The 17,501-nt window shown below is 32.7% G+C and overlaps 1 protein-coding gene across 10 annotated transcripts in view; it reads right to left on the bottom strand.

Moving 5' to 3' along the window:
- The window catches only part of LOC105212050 (protein sickie), a 333,362-nt gene that overhangs the window by 98,912 nt on the left and 216,949 nt on the right, over nt 1–17,501 (bottom strand). Inside the window, exon 1 of one of the 10 annotated variants that reach the window (XM_011183804.3) lies at nt 7,271–7,473. The exons of the other annotated variants lie outside the window; for them this stretch is intronic. The gene's annotated coding sequence lies outside the window, so the exon portion shown is untranslated. Of the gene's footprint in view, nt 1–7,270; nt 7,474–17,501 lie in introns of those variants that run through there. 10 annotated transcript variants of the gene reach the window in all.

Here is a 17,501-nt window from a genome sequence, read left to right as displayed (position 1 = left end):
CCTAGGCCGTCACAGCTCATGTGCATGCGTTTGCGGAACGTGTGTAGTCGATGTGTTGGTGTGCGGAAGCTGTAATAAAAGTAATGGATTTTTATGAGTTTAAGTTCAAGGGTGGACAGCTGAGCAGTATGCCTTTTTTCCACTCGCTTGACTATGCATGACGTCATCAATGGATGCGGAAGGGTGTATATATGTATATGTTTGTGTAAATATAGCATCAAATTATTGCCAAATTGAATGTGTTAGGCAAATCAAGATAAGTGAAATGAGTGAAGGATATGCGCACCAAGAGTGTAGCGAAAAAGTTATAAAAATAACATATTGGGATGTATAAAGGGTCTAGCGCAGGGAATCACTTTATAAGTGGCGCAGCGTTAATTGAATAATTCACCGCATGAACTTGAATTTGGTAACTATGTGTGAACAGACGAAGTAAGGCATTATTTATTAATTAAATAATATTCAAAAAAATTAATTAAAAAAATATATTTTTTTTTATTATTTAATCAATTTTTTTTTTAAATTTCGGTTTATTCCAAAATATATTATATATTTTTTGTTTCGAAAAAAATATGTACTATACATCCTTAAATTTTATTATTTTAGGTAATTAATATGACATTTTAAATGAAAAAAGCAAGCTGGCAACTCTATGCTAAAGAAAATACTACTATTTTGGTAAATGTCTTACTTATATAGCTCATTTGCTTATTAATTATAGGTATTTTAGACATCCTCTTACACAAATCATATGCGGCTTAGTGCAGAAAAATGCTTAATTGACTTAATTAAGCACTTCTTGAATCTCTCAATAAGGCTGGTTGCCCTATACATATATTCATGTAAGTACATCAAATTTAAAATTTAAATAAGTCATATAATTTGCTTACGCATTCGTTCATTATCTTTTTCCATTAAAAACTAACACGCTTCTCATGTCAAAACAATAAAAACAAAATTCATAACACTTAATTGCTTAGAAGGCTCAATTTATTGACTTCCTTCCTTTGCATACGAAATGCGTGTATTTGCTTAACACAACAAACAAACACACATAGATACACATGAAATACTCATTAAAATCGCATGACTATGATGCGTAATTTATGGCGGCGTTCATGCAAGGGTCACTTTTATTTCCAAAATTTTCTATTTGAACCAATTGGGCATAAATTGCATGTTATATACACAAATGAAGCAATCTTTATATCTTTATATGTGTTACGTTGTTTTTTGGGGGTGTCTTTCTGTTGTATACGATGGCCTTCTAAAGGCGGTATTGATGAAAGAAGCTATATGCTTGACAACAATGGACAAAGCTATCAAATTTAAGGAGACTTTTATACATTTTCGTTGTGTCATTCAAATTTTATATTATTTCACATATTTTTTAAGTGGCAATAAATAGGTTTTTTATGGACTTCAACATAACTATTAAATGGATTTAAATTTTTTTTGTTTTGAGTATATAAATTTTGCTTGAGTAGGCTATCAAAGTTAATGCTAATTGTTGGCTTAATTTCTTACAAAAACTTTTTATTTAATTTTTGGGGAAGAGGAAGAAAAATATATACAAAAATTAAAAAAAATTAATAGAAGAAAGCTGAATTTCAAAAAAAAATATTAAATATGAAAAATATTGAGAGAAAATTAAAAAAAAAAAATTGAAAAAACTTAAGCTTAAATTTTTTCGAAATAATAATATGCGAATAATTTTTAAAATTGTTTTACTTCTATAATTCTTTAAAATGTAAGTTTAATTTGACATATTTCATTTTTAGCTGCCCTTTATATATGTATCTCATAGCGGCATGTGGAGCATGTCTCTACTCTTTATTTAATTTCACTTATCCAACACCCACGCAGAAAAGTACATAAAAATTTCATTAGCCACCCTGAGTGCCAATTTTCATTTAACCCACTGTGTGCAGCATAGCGACTAAGTATTTGCAAATAGCTGTTGAGCGCCAAAAAATATGCAAAGAATTTCGTACAACACACTGAAGGTAGAAAAACACCTTATTTAAGAGCAAGCAAGCAATTTCCGACCAGAAAGAGACAGCATACCTTACATACACAACACATTACACGGCAGCCCAACTAAGCGAAGTATTTTTAATTAAAAATTACGCTCGTGCCTTGCAACAACTTACTTCAAAAGCTACGTAAATTGCGGCCGAGACACAGCTGCTCGAACGATTACTTGCCTGCTTAGACACAACTTAACAACTTTCCTCTTCATTAGCTGCCATTAACTAGCATTATAGTAGAGTATAGAAGATTATATGTAGCCTGGTAAGTGGAGAATATTATAGAGCAACCACGCGTATATAAACACAAACCATTACAACAACAATAAAGTAAAAAGAAAATACAAAGCAAAACACTTGATGTGCCACGGCGCAAAATTATTGCTGAACTTTACTAGCTCTTACACACAAAAATAAAAAAAATATTGTGGGGCCAAGTTGTGTTGTGGACTTAAATTTTACAACACTGGTAAATAAAAACAATAATAATAAAAAATAACAACAACAAAAAACAAAAACAGCAATTAAAGTTCATTAGAGTGCAGTGAACCAGAGTGTGTTGGTGCAGACTTAATGGAAGAAATGCCAAGCAAGGATATGCGCTGGCTTTAATGGATAATGCCTGGAAAGAGAAAGCGAGTGAAATGTAGAATCTAGCAGGACTAACAAATACAAGTATATAAGCATTTACTACCTCGTAGTACAGCAACTTTTACTTTATAGTTATAGGAAAGTGGCGTTGTATGTGTGTGTTTATGCATATTATATGTCCTGCTACATTCTCGTAAAGCAAAACACGAGCCATCACCTGCTGCGCGGCCCAAACAGCGACCCACATCTTCGCTGGTAATGTCTACTATATAAACATGCTACATACATACGTTTATAAAAGCTTGTAGTAAGCTAAATCGCACTTAATTTAGCTAGCCAGCGCGCCAGTGAACTAAGGTGTCTACTAAGAGGCGTTGCAATGGGGTATAGAACTTTAAAGGAAAAACACTGTCTGATTGCCAGGTGGAGTTCATTGTGTGGTGGAGTGTGTGGGTATGTGTGTTGGAAGCAGCTGACAATTTCGCCATTAAGCTTGCAAAGTGGAAGAAAGCAGACGGTTCTTGCTTGGTAATCGAGTAGGATTAGCCATGAATGAATTGGCGGCACACTTTGTAGAGCTGATTTATATTACATACGAAATCAGTAAGTATATACAGTACAGTAACATGCTTGCTTGAGTATTGGGTTATTGGCAAAAAAAAATAAAAATAAAATAAAATAAAATAAATGTATAAAATAAAAAAATAAAATAAAATAAAATAAAATAAAATAAAATAAAATAAAAAAAATAAAATAAAATAAAATAAAATAAAATGAAATAAAAGAAAATAAAAAAAAGAAATAAAATAAAATAAAATAAAAAAAATAAAATAAAATAAAAAAAAAATAAAAAAATAAAATAAAATAAAATAAAATAAAATAAAATGAAATAAAAGAAAATAAAAAAAAGAAATAAAATAAAATAAAATAAAATAAAATAAAATAAAATAAAATAAAATAAAATAAAATAAAATAAAATAAAATAAAATAAAATAAAATAAAATAAAATAAAATAAAATAAAATAAAATAAAATAAAATAAAATAAAATAAAATAAAATAAAATAAAATAAAATAAAATAAAATAAAATAAAATAAAATAAAATAAAATAAAATAAAATAAAATAAAATGAAATGAAATAAAACAAAAAATCTGAATGCTCAATCTGATCTGGATTAGTTTCAACTACTCAAATTTCTCAGACAGTCAATGAAATCTAACAAAAATGTGGTTATTATTAGCTTTAAATCATTTCACTTGATCTTTATCATTTTACTCTCACACACTAACTTTATTTATTGTCAGCCAAAAATATCAATTCTCAATCTCCGCTTTACAAATTCCACCAACAACAGATCTTTCCGTACTTCTCAGCACTCAATCCCAACAAACGAAAGCGCCAGCCAATAAACCTTTCCAAGCACGCCTGTTGCAACAATTCGCATGCGAATCGTTAGCGAATTTGCTGACTTATTTGTAATGAACCTGGCGCATATAAAGCGCTCGCACACTGTCTGCCAAATGTGCACATACGCGTAAGTAAGTGAACAGTCAGCTTTACGCTTAAGCAGTTAAGTGTTTTTTGTTGCAACAGCTGCTACCAATACAAAAATAATAACAAACATGACTATCTTTTTATTTTCTCCAAACATATTTGTTGGTTATTTGTAGTCTACCAGTAAGTAGAGGGTGCCATTTGTTACTGTTTGTATCGACGGTCCAAGGCCAGTTCGCACACAGTCGTATAATGTAATTTATTTGCTTCTTCCTTTTCCGGATTTTGGTAAGCAGTACATAAATATGTATTTTGGAAGTCCTTTATATTTATACATACATATGTGTGAATAATTTGTGCGCTTTACTTATTAGTATTAACGTGACTGTTTGACAGTGACTATATTTCTTAGTCGAAAGCAATCAACTTATTTGACAGACAGTGGTCTCATATATGAAAAAAAAAACAAAAATATATAAGAAAAAAAGTAAAAAAGTGCGCAGAAGAATTGAAAAAAAAAATATACCTGGCAGCACTAACATGACTCGCAAGTTCTTATTTGCAGTCACAGCTTTGTTTGCCTTACTTTCTATATTTTTTTTCGTTTGCCTCGTCTCCGCTGCAATGCTTTCGCCAATTTTTCCAAATATTTTGCTTACAATTTTTTTTGTTCCTTTTGTCTGTTTTTTTCTTCCCTTCTTTCACTTTTTTTTGCAGTTATTTCCGTGCCTTCGTCAGGGGAACTGTCAAAGATTTATTATCCTTGCAAGCAGAACTTTATTCCACTTTTTCCTCGGCGTATTTTTTCGCTCTCTTATATTACGTTTCCTTGCTTTTCGGCGTAGTTTCCTCAAGTCTTTGTTTAACGCACTGTTGCTTACAGTTCGCTGCATATCAAAAATTTATATGTGCACACGCACACACAGATATATACATATCTACATAAAAATATTTGCAGTGCATACATTTCGTTGACATTTTCTGCATTTTAATATAAGTACTTTGTAGACGTATATTATTATATACACATATTATATTTTTGAAGTGCACGAAATTCGTTTTTGAAGCGGCAAAAGTAACAAAAGGACTTGCTGCTTGGCATTTACAAATGGCACACAAGTGTTGACTGCAATTGAAAAATGCTTGAACTCTCGACTCTGAGCCTTGAATATTTTATAAATGTCGAGTATATTTGCGTAAATTAAAGTAAATGCAAGCATATGAACATTTTATTTCTTTTGGAATATACCCGTATGTATATTTGTCTCAAACTATGAATGTAGTCTAAACCTCACTTGAGTTCATTCAATCTAACCTCCGAAAAATAGTTTCATAAATACATACACTCGTCTCTGTCTTTAAGTTCATCAATAACGAAATGTATCTTCGATTATCCATATACTCGTATATACAACTGTATTTGCTTTTATATGCATTTCCATTTATCTCGCATATCACATATCCTGTAAGCAATCACACCTGCCGCCGCCGCCACTATCAGCTAAACTCCAATATATTTTCACCTTTCTGCTGTAATCCTTTATCCATGCTATAGTAGCAGGGTTGAATGGCTCCCCTTTACTCTAATTCCGATATTTACCCATAACTGGGCATTTGCACACACACACACACACATCACACCCACACAAACAAATTGTTGCTGCTTATTTCACCTTTTTATTTATTTAAGCTTTTTAGGTTTTCTCCTTCACTGCTATTTTTTCGTTGTTGTTGTTGGTTTGTTTGCCCATCCACTGCAGATGTCATGTCCCCCTCTGTGTGTGTGTGGGTCCGTCACATATATCCATTTGTATGCGAGAAATTTACATGCAAAGCATTTTCACATGCCCATTTGTTTACATTTTCACATTTCTCTGGCTTTAATATGCTATAGTTGATGTACAACACTATATTGTAGATATGTATGTATGTGTGATGTGTATGCACCTATTCGCCGTTATCTACCCCACAACATCGCCATGCTTTTATTTGAGTGCCTAAATTCATATGAAATTCTATGCATTGTTGCTGGCGTTGTTGTTGTTGTTAGTGCTGCTGTTGTGTTTGTCGTTGTCCTTGCGTGTCATTAACCTTTTCGAAATGCATTCGAATTGTCATTTGTGTCACATGAAGCACATGAAGCATCACCGGAATGTAAATTCAGCTAAAGTACAACATTTGTCCGCTTACGTGAAGCACTCTTCACGTTCGTAGTACGTAAACAAAGTGAAGTGTGCTTTCAGGCGTCAATGGAATTTTTTATAAATTACATTTAGAAATGGTTGCTAGTTGTGGGACTTTTGAAGGTTTTTCAACACTTTCAAGGAATTAAATATTTATTGGAAGGGTAATAAAAATAACGGGTATTTATTTGGGGTTTAAGGTTGAATTTCAGATGAGATTTTTTCGACTTCTGTGAAAATGTATGTCAATATTTAGGTGTACTACATAAAATTAATAGTCACAATCTTCCGAATTTTCGGTATTTTTCAATTTTCAACACGATATTGTATTAAACACTGAATATTATAATAATAATCCTCTTCGAAATTCAAAACCTTAGTCATACTGTAGGTGGTATACAAAAGTCTACTTTGAAACATATTTAAGCTGAATCTTCAACACTTTTCGACCTATTCAGCTTATGAGAATGATAACTGAGTAAATCTCTGAATTCTAAAACATCTGAAAATCCTCGTCTGAAGTTTCAGCTTTAGTGTTGGAGATATAAGATCCCCAAAGATAATGGCTCCCAAAGGTATGCTAATTTTTTAATGATTGAAATCTCTTTCTGATTTGCATACATTAAAGAAGTGAGAAATAATTATTTGAGGGAATCTTATTGAAACTACTATATGAATCCATATTATCAGAAAATCATATACCGAGAAAATCAATTAAAAAATTAAAAAAAAAAATGAGGTAGATATCTGTATCTTTATCTGTATGATATATGTATAACCAAGTCACCTAGAATAAGTATTCATATTATGGGTATAAGATTACAAAAATACTAATATCAGATAGACTCAGATTTTCTAGACATAAAATTTCGACTTTCAAGAATAGATAATTGCTGAACTCTTTTTACAAGTCTTTCCAATATGTTCAACTTAAAATACAAATATTTTCGAAAAACTGATTTCTTTGTTTACCTTTAATACAGCGTGGCTCAGCAGACAGCTCAATAATCCAAATTCACTATAGTTTCCATATAATATTTAAGCTTTCGCAACATCTTGCAGTGCAACATAACAATAAGATCACTTTAAGTTTTAAAGAGGCTTCAAAAATTTTTGAAAAACACAAACTGTAGCAATATTCAACTTAAGTATCACAGCGAGCAAGGCAAAGTAGAGGCCATCAAGTAATGGCACAAGCAGAAAAAAATACCGCTACGATTGCCGCGTTATTTGCAATCATACATTTTGCCACCAGCAGCAATGCGCTTACACTATTTTTATTTAAAGGACAACACAGAATATTTGCGGTAGACTTAATGGCACTCGTATAACGGCAAAGCTAGCGCTCACACTCGAGTCAAGTGGCGGACAAAACGTGCCGAAATTTTTAATTTATATACACACCACACACACACTCACATATGTATATACAGTTATTTTTTACGTATTTGTTTGAATCCTGACAGCCGCAACACAAGCCACGCAAGGATACCGGAACTGAAATAGCGCAGGGTGTGGCACTAACGTTTCGAGAATACTTTTATTTGAAACTTTTAGTATTATTGGTATATTTTGCTCTTTTTTGATTGCAATTTCACTGCATTTTTATTTTATTTTATTCACTGCCACTACTACTATTTAATTATACACAACAGACACGCTTTGTGTTGTCCAGCCTTGTGCGAGTACCGCTCGTATTTTTCGCGTTCAACCGCATCCACCGAAAGTCAAAATGTGTTTCCTACTCGGTGTAGGGTTGGCGACGCGTCTCTAGCTGTTGCAAGTAAACCAGCTGGTTTGCGATTCGACAAAGGCGCAGCGTAAGTAATAAATAGTAGTGGTAAAGAGAGCGTGTGTGGTGTTTTCGAAGTTCGAATTTTAAGAGTGTGCTTTGTGTGTGAAGAGCAAAAAGTGCTGTGGTGAAGTTATGCGGTGTAAAAAGCTCGGGTGGAGTTGAAAAGCTTTTGGTTGATATATTTTACAATAGGTTGATTCATGAGACTGATGTTGTTTTTAGGACGAAAAATGTGTCTGATTTTCCAAATGACTTTTCGAAGATTATGATAAAAATAAAATATACTATAAATGAGAAAAATTCTGTAATATTTATTTTAATATAAGAAAAATTCTAAAAAAAAAAATCTGGATCCAAATTTTTTTTATTTCAGCTTTTCAGAAAAATTTTGAGCTTTTTAAATTAAGCTTTTAATCCTTTTTCGAATTTTAAGGAATATTATGGGTGAATTTGTTGCTCAAATTTCGACAGTCAACTAAAGATGTGGAGAGTGTCTACTTATAACCTGTAGAGTTCAATTCGAAACTTTACAAAAGTGTCAAAATAAAGAGAAATCATTTTTAGAAAGTGTTATCACATATTTTTAAAGCCGAAAGTGGAGTGTCAGGATTTAAAAGTTATTTAGACTCAAAGAAATTTTTACTGAGGAAATTTACTCAAATTAACCGCTTTCGTTGTCAATTAAAGTAAGTAAGTATACATTTTCGCTGCTTTTAAAAATTTTGTTATTTTCCTTTCTTTATAATAATTCTTTATAAATAATTTTCCTATCGCGTTACTATTACTGTTAAATAGTGTAAGTTTTCAAACCCACGCATGCCTACAATCATTGCACAGTTGTTAAAATGCAATTTTCGAATCAATCTGACAGTTGACAGCAACAAATGTCAAAGTAAGAAAATCCTATCCCAAGGCAAGCACAACCATTCAACTCTATGCGAGTAACAACAACAGCCGCAGGACAATGCAATACATACACCCTCCTCTCTCATAGTAACTGTATTATATACACGCCTGCCGGAAATGTCAAAGCAAATAGTACAAAAAAAGAGAAAAAAGAGAGAGTGTATACAGTGAGAACATTTTCTAACAAATTTCGAAGAGCGCAGCAGAATATGCAACAATTGCTTTCCGAAAAGTCGACAGCTAAAGCACACAGTACTCTTGAAGATTAACAAACCTTGTATTCATTCATAAAATTTGCAAGCACTAGTTAACTGCCAAGTTGTGAAACTGGTTGCTGTTTTCATATATTTTTTATATATTTTATATATTATATATTTATATTTTTTATATTATGATTTTTTCAATTTTTAGTTTATTGCACAAAGGTGTGCAGGTTCAGCAGCAATAATTTATTTACTTTATTTCAGAATAATTTTCAGTTTTTTTCTCAATAATTGTGGCTCCGCAAACTTGTCTTTCAACAACCCACACAGCTGTTCGATTGCACACTGCTGTTGCTGCCTACTTTGTGAATGAAAGCGAATTTTGCTTTTGGCGAAAATTGCTGCAGCGTAACCAAAGCGTAGTATTTTTTCCAATATTGCTGCCACAGATACGCGCCGCTTGTGGCTGTTGGCGTAAGAAACTTGTTTATTTACATTTGTTGGTGTTGTTGTTGTTACTCTGTAGTACTCACATGGGCGCGTAGTCGACACATGGTTCGATAGATAGTTTGTAGACGGAAAGAATGTTTTTGGCCTACGTTGTGCTGTTCGCCACAAATTGGCGGAAGAGGCGTTAAGGTGGAAAAGTCGCGCGTGCGCATGCGCAATGCAGTGTAGCAAACTGCGGGTAACTGCCAGTTAGATTATAGAGTGTGGCTAGCCAGCAGGCGATATGCAATTGTGCAATAGAATGGTCTGCGAATTTACTATTTTTTTTTTTCAACGATATGCAGGTGTGTGGTGCTGATGACAGATGACAGCTGACAGCACTGGTGGGCTGTTTGTCGGTACAGTGGATTATATATTTTTGAGTAGTTGCAGGACCTTTGTTACAATGTTAGGTAGGTTAGAAGACTTTTGGGAAAACAATTAATCTTGGACCAATTTGGAATAAATATTGATATTCATAGTGATAATATCTGATTGATTGATTAGAGATGCCTCTATCGGTTTTGATACTTTTTAGCATCTATAAATATAAATTATCTTTGTTTTATTTTGTATGTCCTATATCATGTCTAATTTCGAATCGAATCTCAAGAAAGTGTTAGTAATTATATCCATATTCACACTATCTTACATGTAATTACAGATTGCAATTATGAAAATTGGCATCGATTCACTAACAATCGACGAATCTGCAGAGGAAATGTGTAACTGCTGTAATGAGCCTAGAGTGTAGTCGATGCCAAGAGCTATACTATATAAGGTAGCTTATACCCTGTAGGAAATTTTTGACTAAAATTGAGTTCAAAGTTCACCTTCTGTTAAGTGAAAAACTAATTCATATTTGAAGCTTTACATATGTACATTCCAACCCGCATGTCGATACAATTGCAAGTACACATGCCACTCTCTATTGGCAACCAAGAGGTAATACCTTCAATTGCCAACTGCTCAACGCACATACCTATATACATATATATTCATATAATCACATATGCCAGTATCAGCAAAACGATTGTGAGTAAATATGTATGCAAATGTATAAGCACACATGTTACCAACGCTGTCTTGTGGCAGCTGCCGCACAACTAGACACAAATGGCCATAAGTGGGCGGATGGTGGTAGCAAATATTATAAGGTTGCTAGAAATTAACGATTATTATGATTGCTCATATACGCTGCACTGAGTTTCGCAATCGACTTTAAGCAAGAAATGTTGAGAAAATATTGAATTTTTGCTTGGGATGAAGGTGAAGTGAGAGGGAACTTGGAGGTATATAGTATTGTAGCAAAGAGTGTGTGCTTTCATTTGTGTGATAATATTATTAAGCTGTTATTATATAATTTTACTATGAATTTATGTAATCACTAGTAGATATATGTGTATATATATGTCTACATTTAGCTATTATTATCCTTGAAATATGTTCATTCATTGTCAGTAGTGCAAGCCGGCACAATGACAGCAGCATAACAATTGCATTCGCAATGATATTCGATTCAATGATTTAATTTCACTATCAGCTTAGTCCTCAAGCGTTTTTGTTTCATATTCTCTTTTCATATGGATTTTTTGTAATTTCTTTCAATTTCGTATGAGATTATTTCTATTGTTAGATGAAATGCAATATTTTTGTTTGAATTCGATGAGATTTATGGATTTCGATATTATTCTTTTAATTAATATGGAATACTATTTTTTTGGCATTGGTATTTTTGGAGATTTTGAGCATGGAAATTTAAAAATTGTATATAATTTTTAGTATAGTTTAATTTGAATTCAATATTAATACACTTCTACAATTTGACAACTTCTAACTGGTGGAGATGTATGAAAACTAATTAAAATTATTATTTTATTTATAAAATACTCATGGAAGTATTATTTTCGAAAATAATTTTCACTGATAGAGGAATACTGCAAAGTGAACCTTTGTAATGAGTTGAAAAACAAGCAAAATTAATGAAATTATTTAAAATAAAAAATATTTATGTGTAAATAAAGTCTTATTATCACTTCTAGTCTCTAATGAAAAACTAATAATTCTTCTCTTTGTTGAGTTCCTCCTCTTTGGTGAGTTTGTCTCTTAAGTACAACATTGCTAACCACAGTTGCTTAATCGCGCCATCTGTGATGATATAAGTTCAAGGTGAAGCTTTATATCTCAGCTGCTTTCACACTTTACGGACAGATGTCGCCAATGTAGCAGTTACAGTGAAGGTGAAAAGATGTTCAGTAATCTTATTGTTCTAAAACAGTTTTGGATATAATTTGGATTTTTAAAGAAAAAAAAAATAGATTTAAATAAAATATGAAAAAATAGTATTTGCCTTTTCGAAAAAATCTTATTCTTTGAAAATAATATTTTAAAACTTAATTTTGAATTTTATTTAATTTTCATTAAAAATATATTTAAAATTCTTCTCTGTTAGTACTTTTAACTGAGTACAACTAAATGACCGTCAACGTTTGTATCTCAATCAGATGCTGTATAATAATTTCCTGCTGCTTTATTACAAACAAATTGCCCAAAATACCCTTTAAGAGTGTCATAGCAAATTATGAGTTAAGCACTCTTCGGAGGCGTTCAAGCAACACTTTACAACAACGCGCCAATCAAATCAACCGGGTGTCTTTAAAAAATTTGTCATATATTTATGTGTAAGGATACAATAGCTACTTAAAAACCACTCCATTGTAAGCCAACATTTAAAAATATTTTCAAGCAACCTAAAGTCCCCTCTCTTAGTAAAATCTGTGTCCTTCCCTATTAAGTCTTCTTTATGAATCGCAACTTTTCTTAGTAACTCAGTTGAAGGCTGCTGTGTTATTTGTATCAATTTACGAGCATTTTTTCGACATTTCTCTTTCTCCTATGCTTTTGTTTTCCATCTGTGAGTTTTCGGTTTTTTTCACTCCTTGCACGTCCTTGTCTAATGAACTGTGAACGTTAATGTTGTGCGTGCAAGGATAAGCACAAAAATTGTCGATAATGGGTAAAATTGATTATGTTTTCCAACTGTTACAACTGCGTCAGCCAGCCAACTCCAGCTACTCATACAATTTGATTGATTTTTTGTTTTGTTTATGCACCTAAAAATATGCTACATGTTTCGAACGTGCTTTGCATTTAAAGAGACGGAAAATTCAGTGCGAATGACAAAATTTGTTGAGGTGCTAATATTTATTGCGACAATTTTTTTAAGGTACAAATTGAGGTGTTAAGATATTGGTTTATTTTATTAGTTTGGTCTTAATAAGGGACTATTGGCAGTTTTGGTATAAAAAATATAAGAAAAGGACTGGACATTTTTGTAATTTTGCTAAAGTATGAATAAAGTACAAGTGCCTGTAGTATTTTTTAAATATTTCAATCGAAATATTAGTCAAATTTTAAATTTCTCTTCTCGTAAATTATTGATTGACCTTAAATTTGTGATATGTGAACTCCCCATAAAGAACTCCCTAATCTCTTTTTATGTTAATCACTGTTGTTTTTGTAATGTACACACCATTAAAAACTGTTAAAACCAAGCATTAACGGCAGGACGTCATTTTTTTATGTGTCGCTAATATACAAGCTTGCATATTTTAAGGCGCACGGACACAGCATGTGAGCGACGACATCGTCAGGAGCTGCGCCATGACAACAATAGTGAAGATTTACGAGAATCGTGGCAGAAATATAAACATTTTGAAAAAATATTATACACTTAAATGCGGAGAAATATTATCTTAAGCGAAAGCACGCACCCACACTAAGAGACGCAAAGCAACGTCTTAGCAATAAAGTGCTTCCGGCTATTGTGGCGTGCTGCTAGCGCAGATCCTTTCGCTTTTGCTCACACTCAAGACAGCGGACGGCGGCATTGTCTTGGCGGCCATAAATCAAGAGCTTCTGAAAGTACTGCACGGAAGAAATTTTATAGTTAACCAACGCACGCAAAACCACAAACTCACACACACATACATTCCTATACTTAAATATTAGACGTAAGTAAGGCCAACAGGCTACGACTCGCCAGGCGTGCAGATGACAGCCTTAGAGCGAGCGCCGACGCTTTGCACTATGAATTGAAAATAATTTACTTCACCCATGTGCTTCCGTAAGCGTGTGTGTATGTGTGTATGCCGCCAGCAAGGACATGCTATGGTCGCTGTGGCGTGATAAGAAATGCCCGGCCTTTGGGTGAATTTTCACTTTCTCCAACTACATTCAAGCCATAAATAGAAACTCCTGTTGTTGTTGTTGTGTGTGTTAGCGTGCGCATTGCAGGCGTCACGCTGTCTGGTCTGCGCTAGACTGCCGCCGCTAGCAGAACAGCAGGAATTTTCGAAATTCCACCCCCACCACACCAACAACAACAGCAACCTGGGTCCAGTGCGTGTCCAGACAGTTGTGTCGGTTATTATCGCATTTACTATCGCCTACAACTGTTATGAATTTTTATTTATTTATTACTGTTGTTGCTGTTGTTATTGTGTCTGGCATTCATTTAAAAAATCGCTTGTTGCATGCCAGTTTTTAGTGTTGCTGTTGTTGGTGTTGTGAATTTATTTTTAATGCTTCTCGTATTTATTTTTTAGATATTTTACAGGTAAGCTTGCAGGATTAGCAATGCTGTTGCTGGACGTGCGGAAATTCAATTGTCGAAGCTGTTGCATGCTGCTGACCGGCGACGTGATTGAATGCTGCTCATTGTTGCTTGGCATGCAATATGTATAAGCGTTGTCTGCTGTGTGGCGGTATTTTCGAGGTATACATTTAGGCGGTGTGAGTGGTGGAAATTTAATTTAATATTAAGAATTAGAAAATCGGCTGCAGATTGTTGTGAAATATCTTCGATATATCTTTTAACAGTTTTTATGTTATAGTTAATAATTTTTCGATAAAAAAATCGATACTCTTCGATATATTTCTGGAGATCAGAATTTATAAAATCGATTATAGTCGATATCGATTGTGAAATATCTTCGATATATTTTTTAACAGTTTTTATGTTATAGTTAATAATTTTTCGATAAAAAAATCGATAAACTTCGATAAATTTCTGGACATAAAAATTTATAAAATCGATTAAAACCGATATCAGTTCTTATTATTTACTGCATACTTTTATCATTTATTAAAACGTAAATTTATCGATAAATAAAATTTGTCATTCACAGATTTAATCACTTATTACAAACTTATGCCTCCATACCACGTAAATTAATAATATAAAGTTATAAAAATGTTGAAATACATTTTAGTAAATTTCAAACATCGATTCTACATATTTCTTAAATAATAAATATCGATAACACATACCACTTTATCGATAACTTAAAAATTAATCGATTAACATTGCTTGATTCATAAACTAGCATAAACAATTACATAAATACTTTTTTGAGTATCGATTATAGCACCAAAATTAATCGATAATCGATTATTAGGTAAATTTATCGAAACTAATAATTATAGATAGCGCTCCGTTTGTACGAAGAAGGCCAATTATTTGCGACTTCACCTACGTAACCTTTGCGAAAAAAAATTATAAAAAATCAGAAATAAAAAAGTTAATTGCTATTTTGGGTATAAGATTATGATTATCTGAGTAAAAATAATTAAAAGTTTATAATGAATGTTTTCATATTTTTTAAATTTCAAAGAGAAACAAATTAATTTCAATCTCAAGTTTCCCTCTAACAAAATATCTTCAAACATAATTGAAACTTCTAATTTAGATGCTCCCCCTCCCACAGAAATTCAATTAAGCTGCAACTGGTGTATGAAATTTTTATTACCACTGTTAATGACATAAATGAAAAGAAGGAAAAAGATGTTTGACAAAAATTTCGTGATTGGATGTGAGGAACGCCCGCTTGCATTAATTTGTTAGATCAGACGTGATGATTTGGAGTGGGGAATATGCTAATGAAAGACCAGCAGCAGCAACAAAATGAAACAGGATAGCAAAGCAGAAAAGGACAATAGCGTTTTGCTTGGAAAAGAACGCTATTTCAGTGAAGTTCAAAATGGAGTTTGCTTGCAGAAAAGAAAGCAAACGGAAGTGGCAGCAAATGGAAAGTTTTGTTATTGTGAGCTTGTCTCTTTGTGAGAGAGGAGGGTGAGATGTTTGTATAGATGATATGAAAATAATGTAAAAATGTAGATAGCTAACTAAAAAGATGTTGAGAAAATGTTGCAGCAATGAGATAAAGAAGAAGATGTTGAGGAAATGAGTGTAGTACTGGCAAAATCTGCTTCTAGAGGGCGCGCAAAGGGCGAATGAGTCATTGTTTCGATTTGTATGAAACTTCAATATCATATAAGATTTTAATATTTTTTTTAGTGATATTTGAAGCTGTTTTTAATAATTTCGAAGACGCAATTTCACGAGGTTTGGAATCCAAAAATTCTTTAAAAAAAAAAAATTCTTTTAAAAGGTCAAGAAAGATTACAACATTTCATAAGTGGGATAGTTTTTGAAAACTTGAGGTAAAATCACTTACTTTAAATAGAGGTCCGAACGGGTTTCTTTGTTGAAAGCAAATGTTTTGCAAAAAAAAAAGTAAATGAGAGGTGTTATCCATTATATTATCCATAGTCTCGGCAAGGCAACCCTACTTTTATACTACTATGCTTTATTATCTATCCCAAAATACAATGATAAAAATTCAGTTATATACATATACATATGTAGAGCAATAAAAAGTATATTTCTGTCATGACATTCAGTAATTACTATAATATTGAAATACCCAAATTTGTTTAATATAGACATACTTGAGTTTGTCAATGATCACTACCGAATGCGGCAAATGAAGGTGAACCCAACGCCCAACAGTCTGTGACAGTCATTACAACAAAATTTACAAAAAACAACGAAACCAAGTTATATAACTAACTTGAAACCTGTAGTTAAAGCCAAGTAGCAATGAATAATTAAAAAAAGCAATCAGTAGAAGCAAAACAATGCAGCCAACAACAACGGCAGCAACAACGACGCTTAACGTTGAAGGTAACTAAGCAACTACAACAGCATATAGCAACAATAATAACAACAGCACTAAGCAACCACTTGTCCGTCCGTCGATTGCTGGAGTAGCATGTTGCAAATTTATTGCTTTGACAGGTGACAATTGTATGCGGTTGTCGAGGATGCCATGTTAGGTTGTTGTCGACAACCGAAGTGAAGTGGCATATTGCTGCTGTACACAATGCATGAGGTCGTACCATAGGTGGGTGGGTGTGGAGTGGTAGGTGGGATATGTGGGAAGAGAGAGGACTAGTGCAATTGGAATTTCGTTGAAATGCTTTGAAGCTGGACAGTAATTATTTGTTATTGTAAATATTAAATAGAAATTATTTAATTTTAGTTTTGTTGTTTGAAGGCACATACATAAGTAAAAAATATATTTCAACCGAAATTTTTGGCTTAACAATTACTCCAGCTAGTTGTTGAAGGTTACAAAAAATGCTTTAAAACGCAAAAAAAATATTATTTACATGATTCCAAGTAGATCCAAGTTAATGTGCGAATCACACGCTTTTTTATGTTGCTTTTATTATTGCTTTTTTCAGTTTTTTTTTTCTTTTTGATTTGCCATTCGTTCCGCCTCTTTGCTATTTGGCGTTCCAGTTACACGTAATTAAATTGTATGCCACAATTAAAATGCTCGCAGGCAAACAGCGAGCACGAAGCGAAGAGATAAAGCCAAAGTAAAGCAAAAAACTAAAAATAAGTAGATGAATAATAAGTAAAGCTACATTTAGAGCGCAAATGAGCAATGAGCAAGGCAGC

The sequence above is a fragment of the Zeugodacus cucurbitae genome, chromosome 3 (assembly GCF_028554725.1).
Source record: "Zeugodacus cucurbitae isolate PBARC_wt_2022May chromosome 3, idZeuCucr1.2, whole genome shotgun sequence".
Taxonomy (NCBI): domain Eukaryota; kingdom Metazoa; phylum Arthropoda; class Insecta; order Diptera; family Tephritidae; genus Zeugodacus; species Zeugodacus cucurbitae.
The sequence above is the reverse complement of the archived record's forward strand: the minus strand, read 5'-3'. Positions and strand labels throughout refer to the sequence as shown.